The 22333-nt window shown below is 51.2% G+C and overlaps 1 long non-coding RNA gene across 1 annotated transcript; it reads right to left on the reverse strand.

Moving 5' to 3' along the window:
* Positions 1 to 1664: 1664 nt before the first annotated feature.
* LOC125921209 (uncharacterized) lies at positions 1665 to 22018 on the reverse strand. The gene is made up of 5 exons (XR_007457339.1): positions 21674 to 22018; positions 18298 to 18399; positions 16136 to 16283; positions 3412 to 3492; positions 1665 to 2678 (listed from the first exon to the last, which is right to left on the reverse strand). It is a non-coding gene; the product is annotated as an uncharacterized LOC125921209 (long non-coding RNA).
* Positions 22019 to 22333: the final 315 nt, after the last annotated feature.

Below are 22333 nucleotides of genomic sequence, written 5' to 3' on the forward strand. Positions count from 1 at the left end.
ATGTTGGCAAGGATGTGGAGAAAAAGGAACTCTCGTGCACTGTTGGTGGGAACACAAACTGGTGCGGCCGCTCTGGAAAACAGTATGGAAGTTCCTCAAAAAATTAAAAATAGAACTACCCTACGACCCAGCAATTGCACTACTGGGTATTAACCCAAAGAATACAAAAAACACGAATTTGAAAAGATATATGCACCTCTACGTTTATTGCAGCATTATTTACAATAGCCAAAATATGGAAGCCACCCAAGTGTCCATCGATAGATGAATAAAGAAGATGTAGTGTGTGTGTGTGTGTGTGTGTGTGTGTGTGTATCATGGAATATTACTCAGCCATAGAAAAATGAAATCTTGCAATTTGCAGAACATGGATAGATCTAGAAGGTATAATGCTAAATGAAATAAACCAGAGAAAGACAAATACCGTATGATTTCACTCACATGTGTAATTTAAGAAACAAAACAAAACAAAGGAAAAAAGAGACAAAAATCCCCCAGAGACTCTTAACTATAAAGAACTGAAAACCAGAGGGGAGGTGGGTGGGGGGATGGGTGAAATAGGTGAAGGGGATTAAGAGTACAATTACTGTGATGAGCACTGAATAATGTATAGAATTGGTAAATCACTATATTGTACACCTGAAACTAATGTAACACTATATGTTAACCATACGGGAATTTAAAAAATAAATCAATTAAAAAACCCTAAATGTATTAAAATAGGAACCAGGCCAATGTGGCCTGTGGACCATAGTTTGCCAACCCTAAGAATCCTTCTAGCTTTAAAATAGAAAAGGTTTGATGATCTGCCAAAAGAAAGAAGGAAAAAAGACTTTCAAGGTTCAACCATGTGGTAACAGGTACCAGTTTATTTCCTCTCATGGGGGAATCATATTCTGTTGAACGGATGTACCACATTTTATTTATCCATTCACCAGTTGATGGACATTTGGATTGTCTCTACTCTGGGAAATTATGACTAATGCTGCTATGAAGATTCATGTACAAGGTTTTGTGTGGACATGAGTCTTCATTTCTCCTGGGTGTATGGCTAGGAGTGGAGTTGCTGGGTCATACTGTAGCTCTGTGTTCAACTTTTTGAGGACCTGCCAGGTTGTTTTCCAAAGTGGCTGTACCATTTTGTATTCACATCAGCAATGTATGAGGGCTCCAAGTTCTCTGCACCCTCACTTACACTTGTGATCATTTGTTTTCTTGATTCTAGCCCTGAGTTCTTGCTGTCCATCCTTGAGGGTCCCTCTGCAGTGATCCCTTCCTCGCTCCCTGGCATCTTCCTTGGGAGCTCCCCACCTCCCCATCATCATTCCATGTGATGGGGCATTTAAAATTCAAGTGACGCCATGCCAGAGCCTCATGCAGGGGCCAGAGTCAGAACCAGCTCCCCTCTAGCATGTGGTAAGATTTGAAAAGAGATTAAAGAAAGCCCAAGCAAAACCAGATCTCCAGAAGCTGTTGTCACAGGTGGAAGTTTCCATTAGAGGTGCTCTTCTGGGACAAGAGGCTGGCCCTGAGCTTATTCAGGGCTTCACTGGTTGGTCAAACAGAAATTCACTTAACTCCATGTTAGGGATGCTGAGTGTGTGTGTGTGTGTGTGTGTGTGTGTGTGTGTGTGTGGTGGGGGGGGGGGCATTCATTCCCCATGGGTCTGGAAACAATACTTTGATTTTTTTTAAACCATTCTTCATCCTCTTAGTTTGTTTGGTTTAGGTGGGCCTGATCCTAATCCCCAGATCCAGAGGTAACGGCTCACTGTTTGACCAATCACAATGAATGGTTCAGGGTGGTCACATGATCCAAATCTGGGCCAATGAACATTAGCCCTGGGACCTTTACCTGGATGAGCCAGCAAAAACACAGCTCAGCAGAACTAAAAAACAAGAAGCAGATATGCAGAGAAAAAGCAGAAATGGGAGATTGTATGTGTTGGCCTGAGAGAGAGAGAGAAATGGAGTCAGAGGAACCTTTCCATTCCTGTGATTTCTGGTTATACTTCCTGCAGTGAATTCCATGCTATCCCCCCTTGCTTTATAATATACCCCATTTGTAGTTGAAATTCAAGATTCAACAGTCTTTAGTCAAGATTCATCCAATTTTACATGACAGAAGCTCAAATCAAACTAGCTTAAAAAAGAAAAGGGGGATTTCTGGGCTTATATGATTGGAAAGAAAACTCAAGAGCTGAATCTAAGTGTGGTAGGTTGCAGGAACTCAAATGAGATCACCCAGAAACTGTCTTTTTGTTTATGTTGGCTTCATTCTTAGGATTTCCCATGAGGTAGAAAAAACGGTCCCACAGCAACTCCAGGCTGTGTAGGAACCCCTGCAAAGGGCACCTCTTTCTCAATAATTCAGGAAAATCGAGCTAATTCCCATGAGGCCCCGGATCTGCCACTGCTGGTCACGGCTATCCACTTTCAGCCTAATGGGGAGTAGGGTGGGGAGATAGAGAAAGAGGAAGGAAGGGCATATGTTTGTTTAGTATTTACCACCACCGTAGGGTCACTGTTAGGCCCATTCACAGTCTCAGCTGGCCCCCTTTCAAAGGAGGGTCAATCCTGTTCAAAGAATAAGTCTTTTCTGTGCCTCAGCCCTTCCAGGGCTTACATATGTACAGATGTGCAGTATTTGGGATAATGCCCAAGAAGGATGAATTGTTCTGCGGAGGAGAGTAAGAAGAGAATTTGGAGGGGTTAATAATAATAGTAGTAAAAGGGGCACCTGGGTGGCTCAGTTGGTTGAGCATCTGACTCTTGATTTCGGCTCAGGTCATGATCTCATGGTTTATGGGTTCAAGCCCCATGTCAGGCTTTGTGCTGACAGCTCAGAGCTTGGAGCCTGCTTCATATTCTGTCTCCCTTTCTCTCTCTGCCCCTCCCCAACTTGTGTTCTTTCTCTCTCTCTCTCTCTCTCTCAAAAAAAACCACTTAATAATAATAATAATGGTAGTAGTAGTAATAACTAACATCATTGAGCTAACACTGTGCTAAGGGCTTCCCATGAATTGCTTTATGAAATCCTCACCACAAATCCTGTTACCTTCAACTTTTACGATTCTCATAAAAGATAAGCTTGAGGTTCAGAGAGGTTAAGTAATTCTCCTATGATCACACAGCTGATAAGATGCACAGCCAAGCTCACAGAGACAGGCCCTTGCATTGGACCACTGCACTATTTTGCCTTTCAAGGAAGAGACATGCAAACAAGGAAGATAAAGAGCCAGGACTGGCTGGGGAACTGAGTGAGGTCAAAGGGCTCATGAAACTTCCCAGGGGTGGGATGACCCGAGAACTTTTAAGAACAGGATGTCCAGTGTTCTGTTTGAAGTTGATTTAATTGTAGCACTTGGAACCATTCACCCCACTTCCCTAAATCTCCCTGTGCCTGCCTACCTTACACACAGATACCTTCCTCCATGGGTTTCTGGTGGAAATAGCGGAAGGTGGCCACTGCATTCCCTGTCTCGGCCAGAGCTGTGTAAAAATGAAACAGCAGGCCTGGGTCAGCGGCCCAATCCAGACACTAAACGAATTTACCAGAAGCCACAGCTCTGATGCAGAGGGGAGTGTGAAAAAACAAACCATTCCAGAACTCTCCAAAGGATATTAAAGATATTTTTGCATTTCCACAGGCTGTGGAATATGGATCTGAACCGGTATTTTTAAAATCGTATGGGACTGGGGGACCCCAGCTGACAAATGGGTTGCCTACAGATGGCCGACTGAGGCTTAGAGAGGCCCCGAACCCTGAGAATATCAGCTCCCGTCTGCATCCCTGTGGCTGCAGCCTGGAGCTAGGGTCTGAGGATCCTGACTCCAGTCTGTGTGGCCCAGGTGGGGCATATGTGACAAACATGGGACAGAGACCAGTGCCGGGGGCTCAGTCTCAGACACGGAGCATAAACCCTCTTGTCAGAACTGGGTGTGAAGACAGACGCAGACGCGCTTGGAAGGCTGAGAGTGCTAGCTTGGTGGGAGGGGTCCCCAGGCCTGGCACGAGGCTGCGTCTGCAGAAGGGGCCCCAACTGGCTCCTGCTCTAAGGAGAGGAGAAGAGAGGGGCAGGGAGCCAGGCAGAACTTGGCGAGAGGCTCCGGAGAGGGAATGAGACCAGGCTGGTAAACTGATGAGGAGAAAGTCTGGAACGTGGGGCCTGAGGGGGGAGGGCAGCGCTGGCTGGCCCCAGAGAGCGGCCCAGAGCAGTAGCCGACGCTGGAGGAGGGGGAGGCAGGAAGCGGGGAGGTGAACTTGTCCCGCTGCCCACCTGGGCAGACGCAGGCCATTAGGTTTCCCAGAGCAGCAGAGATGCGTCTTGGCAGCTGCCAGAGGGGGTCTGGCCCGGAGGGTGGCCAGGATCTGGCAGCTGCAGGCTCTTAGGCGAGTTCCTGCAGCTCTTCCTCTGGTTTCCAAAAGTTGGCTTCCCCCAGGCTCCCTTCTCCTCGCCGCCTCTTCTCCTCCTCTCTGCGTTTGCACGTTTGCACCGAGGTTGGAGGCATCCCCCGATGACTCCCAGATTTCTGTCTTCTACCCAAGTTCTCTCCTGAGAGCCCCTGACCTCTTATCCTTCACCCCTGGATATGCCACAGGCCCCCCCAATTCAGGACCCAGGCTGAACCCCTCTCTACAGCCCTAGGCATGGGGAGCTGGGGGAGGCAAGAGCTCCCTCCTTCACCCCCTTGCTTCCCTTACCCCACCTCCACCCACAAGGAACTAGACGTCAGGAGTCAGATCCCTGGACTGAGCCATGTTTACCAGCAGGTGGGTGCCAGGAGGAACCCGATGCCTCATGCTGGTGTTCTCCCCTCCTTCCTTCTGGACCCTGTGCTCCACCTCTGCTACCTTCCCAGCCATGCTGTAGAAGCGGTGGGCTAAGTGGGGGCCAGAGGCTTGCTTCTGTTGGCTCCTTCCCCCCTGGAAGGTCATTTGCATGATCCCCTGCCTCACACCCATCCCACTGGGCCCACTTAACAAAGGGATCCTGAGATTTGGGTCTGGCTTTGGAGGAAGCTGGCCTAGGGAGGGCTCAGAGTCAGGCCTGGGAGCAGAAGCCCAACCAATAACACAGTGACCCCGTTTCCCATAAATATGGCTCCCCCAGACCTTGTAGGGAGGGGTGAGTGCAGAGGCAGGTATCCAACCTTCCTGGGTCCCTCTGCCTAGTTCATTCAACAACACCTCACTCCATCCTTATGTCTAATCATCTTTCTCCCTTCAAATCCAATTCCCTTTTGGGGTTCCCTTTGTAAACAGCTTGTTAAGGACTTTCAGCTCATTAGGTTACAGTTATTTTTCTAATAATGGCTACCAACCAGGCCCTGTGAACTCTCCTACCAGTTGGGAGACATGCACCTTTGACAGTGCTTTGGTCCCTTTTTTAGCTCTTAGACCTTTTGGTTATAAAAGAAGGATCAGGGGTGCCTGGGCTGCTCAGTCGGTTAAGCATGCAACTTAGGCTCAGGTCATAAACTCAGTTTGTGCGTTCAGTCCCCGAATCAGGCTCTGCACTGACAGTGGGGAGACTGCTTGGGATTCCCTCTATCTTTTTCTCTCTCTCCCTCTCCCTCTCTCTCTCTCTCAAAATTAAAAAAAAAAAAGTCTCATTCTGGTTAACACCTGATCATTTTTAGGGGCATCTGGCTGGCTCAGTCAGTAGAGCAAGTAACTCGATCTCAGGATCATGAGTTCCAGCCCCATGTTGGGTGTGGAGCCTACTTAAAAAAGAAAAAAAAAACAACACCTGGTCATTTTAAACTTCAGGTTCAGATTTGACCCAAAACTTTCTTCTTTTTCCACAAGGTAAGCTAAGCTGGGAGTTCAAGGTAAGCTAAGCTAGGGCCTCAAATTGTGTGTGTGTGTGTGTGTGTGTGTGCACGCACAAGAGTACATGCACTTGGGGGAGGGCTGGAGAAGGCAGAGTGGTCTCTGTCACACACACACACGCACATGCACACACCTCCAGGTTCACCTCTAGGGTGGAGGTTGGGGGAGAAGGAAGAGGGAAATGGCCGTTCCTCTAGTGACATCTTGCCAGGCTCTGGTTCCCTTGTTGGGAGTCAGGGCTGGGGCGGACTTAGCTCAAAGCCTGTAGGTCTGGTGATAGTGGGCGGAGGCTCCCAAAGATCCCACGGACCAGGGACTCAATTCCCGGGCCCTCCCCCGGGCACCGGTGGTCCCTCTCCAGACAAGTCTGCACCTGTCAGCTGGCTCCGCAGCCACATTGCCCCCCCCTGCCGAGAGGGTGCCAGGGAGTCTGCAGCCCCCACTCCCTTTGGCCCTCCACAGACTCTACTAGGCTCGGTCCCTGCTCCTCTCCAGAACCAGACCCCAGGGCCTTACCCTGGCCGTGTGTCCATGTCCCACTCTGGTGACCCTGGGGCAGGTGGCAGCCCATGGCTAAGCGGACATCCAACCAGGGAATGAAGCGTCAGTTTCCCTTTGTGGAAGTCACCCTGAAACTTTGCAAGCAGCTCCCTTGGGCTCCCATTGCTCAGAGATGGGGTGGGAACCACTGCAGGCCCCCCTTCTCCTCTGTAGGGTCCTGAGGGGCAGGGATGAGATCTTTGTGATGGTTCATTCCCTCAAAAGGCAAATTTCTCCAGGCCCCGGTGCTCTCTGGTAACACCTGCCGAACCAGTTTGCCCCACCCCCGTCCTGGGGGCACCGAGTCCAGGGTGGCCCTCTCCTCGGAGATCCTGCCCTGTTTGGTGACCTCTGGAGCAAAGCTTCCCATCAGGACCCCCCACAGTGCTGACACACCTGCCTGGCAGACAGTGTGCTCCCAGACTCCAAGTCAGGCCCCGGGGAAGCCTGGGAGGCATCCTCAATGCCTTCTTCTTCTCTTCCTGCCCCACAGCATCTGCTCAGTCATCAGACAACCTTCTCTGCTCCCAGTTCAGGGGAGGGGAGAGGTCTTCCTCTCTCACCTGGATGTCGGCACCCCCTCACTGGCTTCCCTGCCACCTCGGCAACCTTCCCGAGACTCCTGAAATGTTAGTCTTTGGTACATCCCTCCCCCTAACACGACTCCCTAACACCTGGAGAAGATTCCAGCTCCTTGGTCCCGCATTCTGGGCCTCTCTCTATTTGAACTCCAGCCTTTTCTCTGGCTAAGTACACCCTGTACCCATTGCTGAGCCCCTTGTGGCAAATAGGTTTCCTCTAGTGCACAGCTTGACAGCTGGAAGTGACCAGCCCCAGCATTGTGCTGAGGGCTGGCAGGTTGAATCCATGGGAAGGAGAGTGCAATGATCAATTGGTGATGCCTGCCATGGGCCCAGGGGTGACAGGTCTTGCCACTCTATTCCACTTGTACCGAACTGTCCACCTTTTCCCACCAGGAGTCCACCCTGGGCTCTCCTCCCGCCCCCTCTCCATGGTCCAGGTACTGGGTTATGGCCACCATAAACTCTCCACTTATCTCCAAACTTGCTGCATCCTTGCAAGTGCCATTACCCTGGCCAATACTCCCTTCTCCCTGCCCCTGCATTCATCAAGTCTCTCCTCACTTTTCCATCCTTCTATTGAACTGCGGTGACCTCCCATCTCAGTTTGCTTGGGTTGATGCTGTGCTCCCAGCAGAACTGTTAACAGCACCCCTTTGCTTTCACGCATGTCCCAGTTTGGGATATGAATCGTGTACACTCACCCTGCCTCTAGCACAGGCGATGCTAAAGGCACTCAAGTCAGTTTTAGGTCTGTCTTGTCGGCGCCCAGCAGCCCGGTGTCTGACACAGATCGGGACCATGGAGCGGAGTGGCACTGAACTGGCAGGAAGAAAGAGAGAAAGCAGACAGAGGGGAAAGAGGTGGCCAGTGTCAACTGGCAATTGAGTGTGGGCCCCTTGACCCCAGGGGACCGGTTACCGACTGTGTCGGTGAAGCAGACAGGGCTTCAGGAGCTTCCGATCAGCCCAGCATCTCAGGTCTCCGAGGGGAGGGCTGTGACGGAGACACCCGCCACAGGAGACTATAAAAGTCCCGAGGAAGGCCCAGATACTGCCAGCCCACCAGCCATCGGAAAGTAAGAGTTCTAAAAATACAGCTGGCAGACAGAGAGGAAGTGGGCACAGTGAGGGGGAGGCTGAAGCGCAGCCGTGGCCCCGTCTGCCTGCTCCCCTTTGCCCAGGCCCAGAGGGGGTCCTCCCAGGGCACTGGGGCTGCAGGGTCTTCCAGCTGGAAGTGCTACCGCTGTAAATGTTCCTCCTTCCCTGGACTCTTCCCCCATCCAACTCTTCTTCCCGAAGTTCTTGGCTTAAAGGACACTTCTAGAAAGCCTTCACTGACTCGTCACCTCCTCCCTGCAACCTGGATAGATTAGTTCTGATCTCTCCTCCACAGCTCTGTTAGATCATTACATATGTGATCATCTACCTAACCCCAACGAACCCCCCCCCCCCCACACACACACAACTTTGATCAGAGGCTGAGAGCAGGGGCTCGAAATCAGGCACCTGGGCTCTAATTCCAGCTGCATCATTTGCAGAGGCTGTGTGACCTTGGGCACGTTTTGTACCTCTCTGTGCCTCACCTGTAAAATCTTGCCTTGCCTATAAAATGGAGACAGCTCCAGCAGCCACCTCACTGGGTTGTTATGAGGGTAGTGTGCCTTGAAGCATGTCGAGTGTTTAGAACCTTCCGTGACACATCAGAGTTCCCCTTATTATTAGCATTAGTGCTAGTATTACTCAAGGGCGGGGCCAAATTGATATTCTTATCTCATCCACAGCACCTAGCAAAGTGCCTGACCTGTTCAATAAGCAACTATCAAATGAACGTGTTTTTATTTATGTATCACCTGGTTCCCAAAAAAGGCTGGAGGCCACATGATGATGCATGTCATGAAAAGTTTGCAAATTTAAAGCACCCTGAAAATGATCATTATTTCTCCTTGACAGTCCAGTCTCTCTGTGTGACAGCTGTGCCTCCGGATGGTGGTCTGCTGCCCACTAGCTTACACCTGCCGGGACCTGCCTCAGGTAACTTCCGGCCATTGGTCCCAGCTATGCCTTCAAGGCCTCAGCCCCCTCCCCTGCCTTGGCCCAGGAAAACCTCCAAGACACCGCCTGATGAAGACGCTCTCAAGTCCTAGATGGACATATGGGTTGGGGTGTGGGAGCAGGGGCTGGGTCAGACCTCTGCCTGGCTGCTCCAAGAGGCGCCCCCCCCCCCCCCGCCCAGGCCTCTGAGGGAAAGTTGGGTGAGTGAGGACAATGGAGCCATGCTTTAGTTAAATCGTTGCTCTTGGTGGAATCCCAGGGAGCCTGAATAATTGACAGTGTGGTCAGCAGCTGACCGCTGACTTCCCAACACGGTGGAAATCGATCTGGTCAACGTTTACTGGCCGGGCCCCCGGAGGCCTGGGGGTCAGAGGTGAGAAATACTGCCCCATCCTGAGTCCTAATCGAGCAGCATGACCGGAGTCAGGCAGACACTCCATGTGCTCAGTCCTGCCCTCCTCCGAGTCTGTTTCCTTCCCTCTCCTCACAGGCTCTTCACAGAACAGGAGGCGGTATGTACATCAGGAGGAGGGTGCAAACAGTGGGCAGGAGGGGAAGATGATGAGTCTGATTTGGGATGTGTTTGCGTCCAAAGTGCCCACGGCAGAGCCCGGAGGAGAAGGTCCAGTCTCCGGATAATTGCGTCTGGAGCCGATGGGAATGTGCAGCTTGAAGTGGTCCCTGAAGCCACGGGAGGGGAAGGGGCCATCCAGGGGGAGTGCAGAGCGAGGGAAGGAAGCAGTACAGGCACTGAAGGCCACTGATATTTAAGGAATGGCTGTGGGTCCAGGAAGAAGAGACCTCGAGAGGGACAGACAAGGAGCTGCGGGGGAGAAGCAGTGGGGGTGAAGGTCAGAAGGTGGAAGGCTGCCCAGAGGTCGGTGAAGGTCAGGACCTGCTGGATGGAGCCACAAGAAGGCTTAGCAGGGACCGCCGTGGGGGCAGTCGGGGATGAGAGAGGGTGTTGGGTGGGATGGAAAGAGAGCCTGATTTTCCTATTAGCAGGGTCTCTAGAGGCAGGGCCATGAGGGGAGCCTAAGAGCACCCACACGTTTGCTCATATAGATGGAGCTCAGGCATCATTAGGAACACTTAGAATTTAGACCTAGATAAGCCACTACTTGTAAAAATCCCAATTAAAAAAAAACTTTTTTTGATGTTTATTTTTTGAGAGAAACAGAGAGCATGGGGGGGAGGGGCAGAGAGAGAAGGGGACAGATGATCCAAAGCAGGCTCTACACTGACAGCACAGAGCCCAATGCGGGGCTCAAACCCATGGACCCGTGAGATCATGGCCTGAGCTGAAGGCAGATGCTTAACCTTGACTGACTGAGCCACCCAGGTGCCCCTAAAAATCCTAATGTTTAATCACTAAATTCTCCTGAAACCATTATTACACTATATATTAACTAACTTGGATTTAAATATAATTTAAAAAAAAAACCCAAAACCCTGGGGCTCTGGGTAACTCAGTTGGTTGAGTATCTGGCTTCAGCTCAGGTCACGTTCTTGCGTTTCGGTTCATGAGTTTGAGCCCCACACCGGGCTTGCTGCTGTCAGCACAGAGCCTACTTTGGATTTTACATCCACATCTCTCTCTGCCCCTTTCCTGCTCACACTTTCTCTCTCTCCCTCTCTCTCAAAATAAAGAGGCATGAGAAATAATTTAAAAATCCCAATTTTTAGTCTGATAGTTAAGCCTTTTTCAACCTAGTCTCTGCTGTCTTTTCCAGCCTCTTCCCCCACAGCTGTCATCCAGAAAGCTCCTATTAACCCTTTAAATCCCACTTTGAACACCACCTCCCGCCCCATATGATTCCTGACATCTCCCCACGTAGACACACTCACCCTCTCCTCCGTACCTTGTTCATTCATTCATTCCTTCATTCACGGGTGCTGACTGCACACCTACTATGTGCCAGTCTCTGTGCAGACCCTGGGGATTCAGTGGGAATAAGACAGACAGTGACAAACTACATTTCCAACTAGCTGAGGCCAAAAATGGGGAACTTAAGGAAGCAATGAATAACCATACCTAAATGAATACCAAACCAGCAGGGTCACAACTAAACAAACCATGGGCCAGGATGCAGCCAGCTCCCTCTCCTTCCCTTTCCCCTCCCCTCCCCGCATCCCCCCCTTCTCTTTCTTCCTTTCTTCTCTCTCTGTCTCTCTGTCTCTGTCTCTCTCTCTTCAGCCTCTCTGTCCTACTCAATTGGCTTCCCTTACTTTGTGGGAAACTTGACCACTCTCAACTCTGAGCCCCCACAGGGAAGAGTGTAACTGGTGACCCCGAGTTCCACTTTAGAAAATCAACTGCAGAGGGGCACCTGGGTGGCTCAGTCAGTTGAGTGTCCAACTCTTGATTTTGGTTTAAGTCGTGATCCCCGGGTCATGGGATCAAGCCATGCGTCCCGCTCCATGCTGAGTATGAAGCCTACTTGAGAGTCTCTCTCTCTCCCTCTGCCCCTCTCCCCTGCTCATGCTCTCTCTCTCAAAAGAAAGGAAAGGAAAAGAAAAAAAGAGAAAGAAGAAGCAAAAAAACAGCAACTGCAGAGAAGGGCCTGTCTGGCCTGGCTTGGGTCCAGAGCCCGGCCCTCCCTAACCAGTCAGCTGAAGCTGGAGAGTGGGGTTATGTGACACCATGGCGGCCTCTGCTGGGACCACCTACCTCTAGGGTGGGGAGAGGAGCTGGCCCCAGAAGGAAGTAGGGATCTCTTTCCAGAAAGAATGGTCCCGGGAGGATGGGGTGGTCCTCCAACCCATTAGGGGTCTCATAAAGCAAAGGGGCCTTGCATCATGGAGGAGGGAATCCTGTTACCAGCAGTCCAGGGGGGATCCTCACCTTTCTGGCGCCCCAGACCCCTCTGGCACTGAGCGAAGACGATGGACCTCTTCTCAGAATAACAGTTTCAAATGCATAAAATACACAGGATTGCAAAGAAAACCAATTATGTTGGTTCTGCCCACAGCCCTCTTGAGAACTTTGGATGTCGAAGGAGTGTGAACAGACAGGTTAATTAGAGATTTGCTCAGAATCTCCTGGAGGAAAGAGCCAGGAGCCTTGGCTTCTCCCTTGAGTGTGGAAGCTGTTAGTCCTGTGTGTGGGGGTGGGGGAGGTGGGGGGGGTCTGGGATGGCCCTGGGTGAAGCTGGCAGCAAAGGAAATCCTGGAGGGCGTGGGTTGGTGGCCTGGCTCCAGCACGGGCTGCATAAGAAGGGTTCTCGGCTGCAGTTAGTAAAAACTGACTCCAGTTAACCTAAAGGAATTGTCTGGAAAAGTGTCAGGTGGTGCATGCAAGGGAACTGGAGAAACAGGCTTAACAGGAACCCAGAGAGTTAAAGCCCAGCCAAGGTGCCATCTGCCAGCTGGTCCCTGGGGCTCCTGCTGGTACCTTGGGACATGGAGATGATGTATCACACATCACTAGATGCCATTCTGCTGCAGTGGCCTTTAAAGTTCGACTGGCCCTGTGCCTGTGTCACTGTAAAGATTCAAAGTCCTTGGGGTGCACCTGGGTGTCTTGGTCCGTTGAGCATCCGACTTTGGCTCAGGTCACTATCTCACCGTTCCTGAGTTCCAGCCCCGCGTCAGGCTCTGTGCTGACAGCTCGGAGCCTGGAGCCTGCTTCGGACTCTGCGTCTCCCCCTCTCTCTGCCCCTCCCCTGCTTGTGCTCTTTCTCTGTCTCTCAAACATAATAAATGTTGAAAAAAATTAAAATACAAAACAAAGCAAAGTCCTGGGAGGGCACGTCCATTTGGCCACACTCTGGGCCACATGTCCCTATTCTAGCTGATGGGGGTGCAGATATCTGCCCCGATCAGCTTCTGTAATGGGAGGTCCTCTCACCATCTTGGGATCCCCCAAATAGATACTGGTTAACAAAAGTGGCAAATGTATGCTATAGCTAGTTCTTTTCTTTTTTTTTAAAGTTCATACATGTATTTTGAGAGAGAGAGAGAGAGAGAGAGAGAGGGAGTGTGTGTGTGTGTGTGTGTGTGTGTGTGTGTGTGAGCTGGGGAGGGGCAGAGAGAATCCCAAGCAGGCTCTGTGCTGCCCGCATGGAGCCCAACAACGCGGGGCTTAAACCCACGAACTCCAAGATCATGACATGAGCTGAAGTCGGACACTTAACCAGCTGAGCCACCCAGATGCCCTGCTATAGGTGGCTCTGAGGGACGTGTGCATACATGCATGTGTGCACGTGCGTGTGCACACACGTGCAGGTGAACTGAGGAGCCAGGCCATCTCTCCAGAGCTGTTCTATTGAGAGCCCAGGCCTGTGGCAGTGTGAAGTGACAGGTGACCTGGGGAGAGAGGCTCCCTCCACCTCCCCCGAAAAGGAAAGACTGCAGAGAATAGGGCCTTTCAGAAAATGAACCAGGCGTTCCAGTTTCTTCTCTGCAGTCTTTTAGAAACAGGGATCGCTGACTCCTTTTGGACTGAGTTGGCAAGGACCCCAGCAGTCTCAGTCTTATCGTGGGATGGGGTCTCTCTAGAGAGGAGTAAATAGACTTCCAGTGATCAATGGGAGGGAGGGCTCAAAAAGACAAGTCCTTATTCTGAACCTCAGGCTGAGGACATTAGCTGCCTGCACCTGCTACCGCACCCCACCGCCTCCACACTGTGAGCCCCAAGAGGGCAGGTCTGCCTTCTTAGCCATCCCTGCCCAGGCAGCTTCTAGCCCAGGGCCAGACACTGAGACCTGGTCCACTACCCACCAGTCTGTGTCTTCTTCCTTCTGAACACACAGCCAGACTACACTTCCCAACCTCATTTGCAGTTAGGTATGAAATATGACTTAGGAATGGCCAGTGGAACATGCATAGAAGCAACATGGGCCACTCCCCAGCCTGACATTAATTAAAACAAACAAAAAAAAAGACTCCAGGCACTTGGGTGGCTCAGTTGGTTAAACATCCATGGTTAAACATGGCTCAGGTCATGATCTCATGGTTCATGAGTTCAAGCCCCGTGTCGGGCTCTATGTTGACAGCTTGGAGCCTGGAGCCTGCTTCAGATTCTCTGTCTCCCTCTCTCTCTGCCCCTCTTCCACTCACACTCTGTCTCTCTCTCTCCCCAAAATAGATAAGCATTAAAAATTTTTTTTAATTAAAAAAAAACCTGTAAAAATCTGTAAAAATGTGCAATCTTCAGAATTCTTTCCCTATCCAGCTGAAAGCGGATGATTCTGAGGCCCTAGAGGAGGGTGCAGCCACAAGTAAGGAACCTGGGTCCATGAGTTACCATCTAGAAGGCTCATTCATTAACCAGAACACCTGCCATGTGAGCAAGAAAGACAACTCCATTGTGCCACTGAGGTTGAGGGCCTATCTATTACAGCAGCTGGGGCTCACTAATACACTCAGAAAACGGTTGCTGAACAAGGTGTTCTCTGATCTTGGACAAAGGACAGTCCTGGGCCTCAGATTCCTCCACTAGGAGAAGACTAGACCTGGTAAAGTCTAGGGACCCTTCCTTCTAAAGAAAGGGAAGATTTAAGCCACGCCCACATATGCTCCTGCACTGGGAGCTGTTCCTGTAAGGACACCCTGGAATGCCTTTCTAGATACTATTTCTCCCAAGCACCCAAAGGAGGACAGCATTCTGGAACCTTGTTTTTAACAGACGTCAGTGCAACAAAAACACACGCTAATGACCAGTAAAATGTGCTGACCAACTCCAATGACAAAATGTGTTTGTTTATATGTATTTTTATAGTTTACTGGATAATAAAAGGAACTGTATTTTAATCGGATGCTTTTGTAAATCAGGTGCGGACCTCCACACGCCTCTCTATGCACCACCAGCACTGCAGGGAAAGAGGAAGAGGCAGTTTTTGTTCTTAGTGCCTTGTGATCCTGTGGGACTATGTGGCTGTCCTTGTCGCTGTTTTCTCCAGCATCTCCAAGGCTGGCAGGAGGGGGAGTGCGAGGGGAAGACGGAGAACAGCAGAAGTTGTTGTGGAGCTCCCTAGCAGGAGCTGGGGTCCTTCTCCCCTTTCTGATGGGGAGAACAGGCATGGGCTGGGTCACGCAGGCCTTTGGACTGTCGTGATGGCTCACACTGTGTGTGCCAGGCACTGCTCTGAATGCTTCACATACGCTAACTCATTTAAACCTCACGATCACCTTTTGTGGGGACGAGGGCTCATTTTACAGATAGGGAAACCGGGGCACGGAGAGGTTGAGAACTAGCCCAAGGTCACACAGCTGGTGTGCTCTCACCTGGCCTGACTTTGGTTCCAGAACTGCCTCTCTCGGTGGGGAGAAAGATTTTGATCCTTATCCTAAAAGCCACCGACAGCAGAGGAGAGGAACAGCCTAGTAAACACAGACTCTAAAGCAGGGGCTCTCACCAGGGCGGAGGGGGATTTTGCCCCCGAGGGGACATATGGCAATGTTCAGAGACATTTTCGAGTGTCACAAGTGAGGAGGACGTGCTACCAGCATCTAGAGGGTAGAGGCCAGGGCTAAGACACCCTATAATGCACAGGAGGGCCCCCCACCCCCAAAACAAAGAATTACCTGGCCAAAAAGATGTCAATAGTGCCAAAGCTGAGAGAAATCTGTGCTCAAGTCAGACAGGCCTGCAGCCTCTGCCACTTCCTAGCTGTGTGGCCCTGGGCAACTGACTTCCCCTCTCTGAGCCTTAACATCTTTGGAGAACACTGGGCATGGCAATGATGAGAGCAAGCCCTGACACATGGGGAGGGCTCAGTAAATGCCTCCTCTTCCGCTTCCCTGTGCTTCCCCCACCCCTCACCCTGCCCCAGGCCCCGCCACATGTCTTGAGCAAGAAACAGAGCCCGGCCTTCCACAGTGAGTCTGGGAGCGTTATGAGTTTATATTCCCCTGCTCACTCCTGGCTGTGCCGACGTCCTCAGCTCCTCTAATTACTTATTTAAAGGCTATCGATTCCTTGGCTGCTGCCGGGCGGCCTCGCGGAATTGCAGGTCTCGCAAATAGCTGAAGCGCCCGGCAGCCACTGGGGCCTCGGCCTGACATAACCAGGCAGGGGGTTATTTTCGCCGGGGATGCTTGTGAAATATTCATGTGCTGATTTAAATACCGAGGATGTCAGAGCTAGAAAGGGCCAGAGAGATCATAACGGCAAAGCTTACCCTGATTCAGAAGAGAATGCAGCTGGATGTGGTTCGGAGGGAGCCGGGCAGAAGCGGAGACCCGTGCATGTAGGTTCAAGACAGATACAAGGCCCCGTGCTCAACGTGGGACCTCGGGCGGGTCGCTTGCCCATTCTGGGCCTTTCAACTGTAGTGAGAAAAAGGGGTTGGTGAGGCTGAACTGAGATGGGTATATAAAAATAAACCCAGCACATAGTAGGGCTGCAAAATTTAATTGCATTTGAAGTCAGCGAGCCCGTCTGAGCCTGAATTTCCTCTTCTAGGTATTTCCTAGGGTTGTTAAAGCTATATGAGATCACACATGTGATCACCATTTATCAGGCCAGAGACAAAGTGATAGCTGATAAATTTTAACTGTGTGTGACTAGCACATATTAGTGCCCAGGTGCTGTGCTAAGTCCCAGGTGCTGTGCTAATTGCTTAACAGGCAATAGTTCTCTGAATCTCCCAACAACCATGGTGAAAGTTGATTTATCGGAGTCCCGGTGGCCGATGTGCTGGTGAACTGACTGTCAGGGGCAGAGTGGGGATGGAAGGGGAGGCCGGGGAAATCCTGATTTGCAATGTTTGCCAATTTACGTGGTGTCAATACTCCCACCGTGGCCCACTCCAAGCTAGCGACATGACGTCACCAAACAGAGTTGCAGTGAGATGTGCACACTGCTGGATCTCTGTTCACAGATGAGGAAACTGAGGCTCAGAGAGGTTGAGTGATCTGCCCCAGAGAATTGGCTGAAACAGATCTATTCACCCCCTTAAATGTCAGCCCTCACCTGTCTCCCGGGTCAGAGCTGAATGGGGTCACCGAGGCTGACTTGGCCAAGGTCACATATCATGATGGGTCAGCACTAGAACATTCTCCCAGGCCGGGGTTCTTCCCGTCAGGTACTGAGCCAGGCTGGGGGCCCCACGTGACCTCCCCTCCCACCCCCGTAGCTTGGTCAGGAAGGTAATGGAACCACACTTTATGGAGCACTGGCTCTAGGCTGGACCCTGTGTTAGGCGATTGATCCCAGCCAACCTGTGCAGTAGGAATTCTGTCAATTAACAGAGGACACCGACATGCACACAGCTGAAGTGACTTGCCCAAGGCCACAGAGCTGGGATGCTGGAGGACAGGGTTCAAACCCAGGTTCTCCAATGCCTGCAAAGCCCACGTCCCTTCCTCTCTCCCATCTGGCCAGGCCCTCACCCTGAACCACCAGCCTACCGACAGCCTGCTCCTCAGGGGGCCCGATGTGGAAACCCCACAGGCATTACAGACAGATTAGTTTAAAAACAAAAAACGAAACACAGTTCTTTTCTCTGTGTCAGGGAGGTATATTGGAATCACCTAGGACTTTTAATAAATCAATCACCACGTCCCACATCAGACATTTGTATCAGGTGTTGGGAAGGAGGTGTGAGGCCCAGGTGGCTCTGGTGGTTAAATACTTTACGGGGAGTAAAGTCCCAGGGAGTCTGATGGGAAACCTGTCCTGGGAGCCCCTGCCCTGTTTCTTTGTTGCCCTTTGTACCCCTCAGGACAGGCTGATGTGTTAGACCCTAAAGAAGGACCCCCGAGTATTACTGTTCACGTGGCCCTGGAAGGAGCCAAGAATGTGTTAGCACTGTGTCGTTTCTGGGGCCTGAGACGGACACACATCAGCTTCAGCCTCGTCCTGAATTAGTCCCTCTGCCACAGAACTGACCTCCAAGAGCAAGAGGCCCCAGACAGCCACAGAAAGCAACTTTCTCAGTCCCCTTCCTCGGTAGCCCCTGTCCCACTCATTTTTACTTGCTACATATTTACCAAATGCCTAGTGGGGGCCAAATACTGGGTTGGGGGCTGGGGATACAACAGTGCGCAGGGACATGGTACCAGCCCTGAAACATCACACAGACCCATGGATGCAACTAAATGAAGCAAACTCGCATTCACTACAATCCCGGGAAGAGCCTGGCTTGGTTCAAAAAAATGAGGTACGCTGCGGGAGGCAGAAGGCAAAATGTTGATGTCTTGCTCCTGAAAAGGGAGGAGAGGAAGAGAAGGCAGGGCAGGAGGGAGAGAGGCAGAAGCCAGCAGGTGGAGAAAGCCTGGGGTGAGCTCAGGGAGACGGCTCTGGAGCAGGTTCCGGTAGACCCTCCTTTGCGACACCTACAGCAAAGGGCGTGTTGCTTGTGCGTGGTTTGTATAAGGAGCTCAGAGGAGCTTCCACTCTGGGGCCAACATCATGCAGTCCAGGGACCATAAGGAGATGGGGCTGTGAAAAAAAAAAAAAAAGGTTTCTGCAGAAACGGCAGGGGCAGAAGACTCTAGCTGGATGAAGAGGTCCCAGGGCCCCAGCTGTCATCTGGGTCACATGGTAAGGCAGGCTTTTTATCAAGGAATTGCCCAAATGTGAGGAGGCACAGGAAGGGGAATTGCATGGCCTTGGGAAGTACACTGGGGTTCCCCACATGGTTTGGGGAGAGGCAGATCACAGTTACCATTGATGGAACAGTCCTTAGGTGCCATTTTGTGCCACACAAATACTCACCAGCTTTTTGCAAGGTAGCAACTATTATTATACCCATTTTATAGCTGAGGAAATGAAGGCTCAAGGGGCTGATGTGACTTGCCTAAAGACACAAAGCTGTGTGTCACAGAGCCAGGATTTGAATCCAGGTCTTTAGGACTTGAAATGCCATGCTCATGACCCCGAAGCTGTAAAGGCTGCCTCACCTTCTATTTCTCCCTTATTGGAAAGCCCACAGGCCTATGGATAGCAGAAGGGACAGAATTTGCATGCACACCAGGCCACCCAAAGCCTGCAAGCAAATGTGCATTATCAGGGGCGCCTGGGTGGCTCAGTCGGTTAAGCACCCCACTTCAGCTCAGGTCATGATCCCATGGTTCATGAGCTCGAGCCCTGCCTTTGGCTCTGTGCTGACAGCTCAGAGCCTGGAGCCTACTTCAGATTCTGTGTCTCCCTCTCTCTCTGCCCCACCCCTGCTTGCACTCTGTCTCTGTCTCTCAAAAAATGAATAAACATTAAAAGAAAATTAAAAAAAAAAAAAAGAGCATTATCTGTCCAAGTTACAGCTGAGGGACTCCCGGCTCAGAGTAAGGGAACTTGCCCAAGGTCGTAGGTGAGAAAGTTGCAGGGCTGGGATTGGAACCCAAGAACCTGGGGCCTTTGCACCGCCCCCCACATCTGTTTGAAGGCAGCGGCCTCCACCTGCCCCCAGCCCTTGAACCCCTGCTACTCTGTCAACTCGGGGGTAGCAGGCAGTCTGGGCTGGGTCTCTAGAGCAGGCCCAAGTCTGGGCCTCAGAGCAAGGTCATCGGGCAGCCCAGGAGCTCACCACCTTCCCAGCCCACAGGGAAATCTTTAAATGGTGTCAGGTTCATTGCCTTTGTGGTAGAAAAAAGAAAAAAGACAAGGCAGAAGTGCAAGGAAGATGGGGCCCAATTCCTGCTTAACTCATCCGGTTTGGCTGAGTCAGCAATGCAGCGAGGCCTCCCTGGCCTCAGAGGAGAATAGCAGGAATCTGCAGATGCGCTGGAATTTCTCCGCACTGGCTGGCATGGGTGGCGATGGTGCCGAGATCAGAGGGGAAATGGGCTGCTGTCGTGATTCTCTGGTTCTAGTTTCTTCCTCTACCCGCTCCCACCCTGCTTCTTGCCCATGGCTTTGAAAGGCCACTCGTTTCAGACTTGCACTCGACAGTCTAGAAAGCCCTTACAAAGAGCCCTAAGGTCTCCAAAGTGATTTATGAATTTGAAGTGCCTTTCAGATTATAAAAAGCTAATCTGCAACAGCCTCCTTAATGCGGCAACATTCACAAAACACTTTGCAAGTCACTGTGTGGAGTACAGTTTGCAACCTCGTTTGCAGCCAAAAAGTGCCCGCCTCTCAAGAGAGGACTTTACAGTTTGTAAATCCCAGTTGCACCCCTCGCCTCATTTGAACTGCGGACCGCTCCCCTGTGAAGGCTAATAATAATATCTATCACTTTCGAAGCACTTTACCTACGTTAACACATTGCAGTGGCACGGCAATCGGATGATTGTTATCCCCGTTGACAAAGAAGGAGTTCCAGAGGTACAGTGAGACAGAATATCACAGGGCTGTAGGTAGCAGAGGCTGGGTTTGAGGCACTGACATTCGATGGGACGAAGGCAGGTTTTGTGCCCATTTTTCAGATGAGGCAAATAGAGGCCCACTTCTGCCCTGTTCACTGTGTGACCTTGGACAGGACCGGGCACATCTCTTGGCCTTCCTTTTCCTTCTCTACAGAATCAAAGGGATAAGCGCTGCCCTGCTCTCTTCCCAGCTCTGAACAAATGTAAGATATGGAAGTGACCAAGGAGGAGGGCCAAGCCCGAGGATACATGGTAGGCTCATTCCCTGTGCCACGGCTATTTTTGGCAGGAGTCCACTGAGGCCTGGCTCTGTTCTGCACAGAAGGTCACCTGGAGGCCTCTCCTGAGACCTCCTGTCTCACACACAGGAGGAGGGAGAGTGGGGTAGTTGGGGGAATGGGGCAGGGAACTTCCCTGGGGGCCTGACATAGGGAAGGGAGCTGCAGAGAGGACAGCAGCCTCCCCCTGAGCACCTCTAGTGAAAGGCAGAGAAAAAAAATCATGCAGTCCAACCCACAACCCATCGTACAGATGGGGAAACTGAAGTCCAGAGAGGGGAGGGACTCACTTACGGTCATGCAAAGGCTTGGATGCAAAAGTGGGACTGGAATTTATTTCTAGGCTCTTCCCATGGCACATGCTGGGAATCTGGCTTTTGATCTAACAAGGTCTCAGATCATTTGTTCATTCATTCATTCATTCATTCATTCTTCCATTTATCCAGTCGGTCAGCCAGTCATTCAACAAACATTTCCTGAGTATGTGTTACATGCCAGACCCTAGAGATAATCGTGGTGAATACAGTCATGGTCCTGGCTCTTGTCAGGGCATCGCCTAGAGCAGTGCTTCCCAGTGGCCAGTGCAGTAGCCGCATGTAGGCGTTGAGAACTTGAAATGTGTCTACTCCAACCTGAGATGTGTTGTAAGTATAATATAAGACACACTGGATTTTGAACATTTAGTAAGAAAAAAAAGTTTAAAAAAACTCAACAATTTAAAAAATCTGGATTACATGAAATGATATTGGAATCTACTGGGTTAAATAAAACATTAAAATTTGGGGCGCCTGGGTGGCTCAGTCGGTGACACGTCCGACTTTGGCTCAGGTCATGATTTCACGGTTCATGAGTTCAAGTCCCCTCAATGGGCTCGCTGCTGTCAGCACAGAGCCTGCTTTGGCTCCTCTGTCCCCCTCTGTCCTTGCCCCTCCCCTGCTCGAACTCTCTTTCTCGCTCTCAAAAATAAACACTAAAAAAATAAAACATTAAAATTAACTTCAGCTGCTTATTTTTTTTAAGTGGCTACTAGAAAATGCAAAGTAAAAATGCCGTAGGTGGGGCATTGTATGGGGCAGCGCCGGTCTGTTGGGAAGGTCTGAAGACGAACAGGGAACCTGCTGGCGGCCTTACCTTTGCCCCCACGCTGGCCAGAGGTGCAGACAGGTTCAGACCACATGTGGAAGGCTGGTCCAGACACAGCGAGGGTCCGAGAGACGGGGCCAACTTACTCCCATGACTTCTCAGTGGGTATCCAGTGCCCTCTGCAGGGGCCCCGGGAGCCCCCTTGCCTCTCTTCCTCCTCCATTTCCTTTCCTGCTCACCCCGGAGCCCAGAGGCCGGCTCCCTTCCACGTCTGTCTCACGCCACCCCAGATTGTCTCTGACAGATCGAAGGCCACTTCACCTGGTGTGGTCATTTTCCGGCCCCGCCCATGCATCAGAGAGGGGCATTTATGTGACATGGCACTTCCTGAGGGGCCGACTGCCTCCTCGCTGTGTGACCTTGACCAGACGACCTCCCTCTCTGAATTTGAGTTTCCTCACCTGTGAACTGGAGACGACAGTAGTGATTCTCTGAGGGGGTTTTGGGGTTTGGAGGAAGAATCAGAGACGTACTACTCAGGAAGCTTTTGGCACAAAGTGGGGCCACAAGTGGTCGTCCCCTTTCCTTTCCCTTCCGAGTTCCCACCCCACCTGTCAAACCCCGTGCCCCCACTCCTCAGGCAGCAGGAAGCAGGATCTGCGGAATGGTGCTGCACCATCAGAGTATTTATAGCTGTGTTCTGTCAGC

Source organism: Panthera uncia, chromosome D4 (assembly GCF_023721935.1).
Source record: "Panthera uncia isolate 11264 chromosome D4, Puncia_PCG_1.0, whole genome shotgun sequence".
Classification (NCBI taxonomy): Eukaryota; Metazoa; Chordata; class Mammalia; order Carnivora; family Felidae; genus Panthera; species Panthera uncia.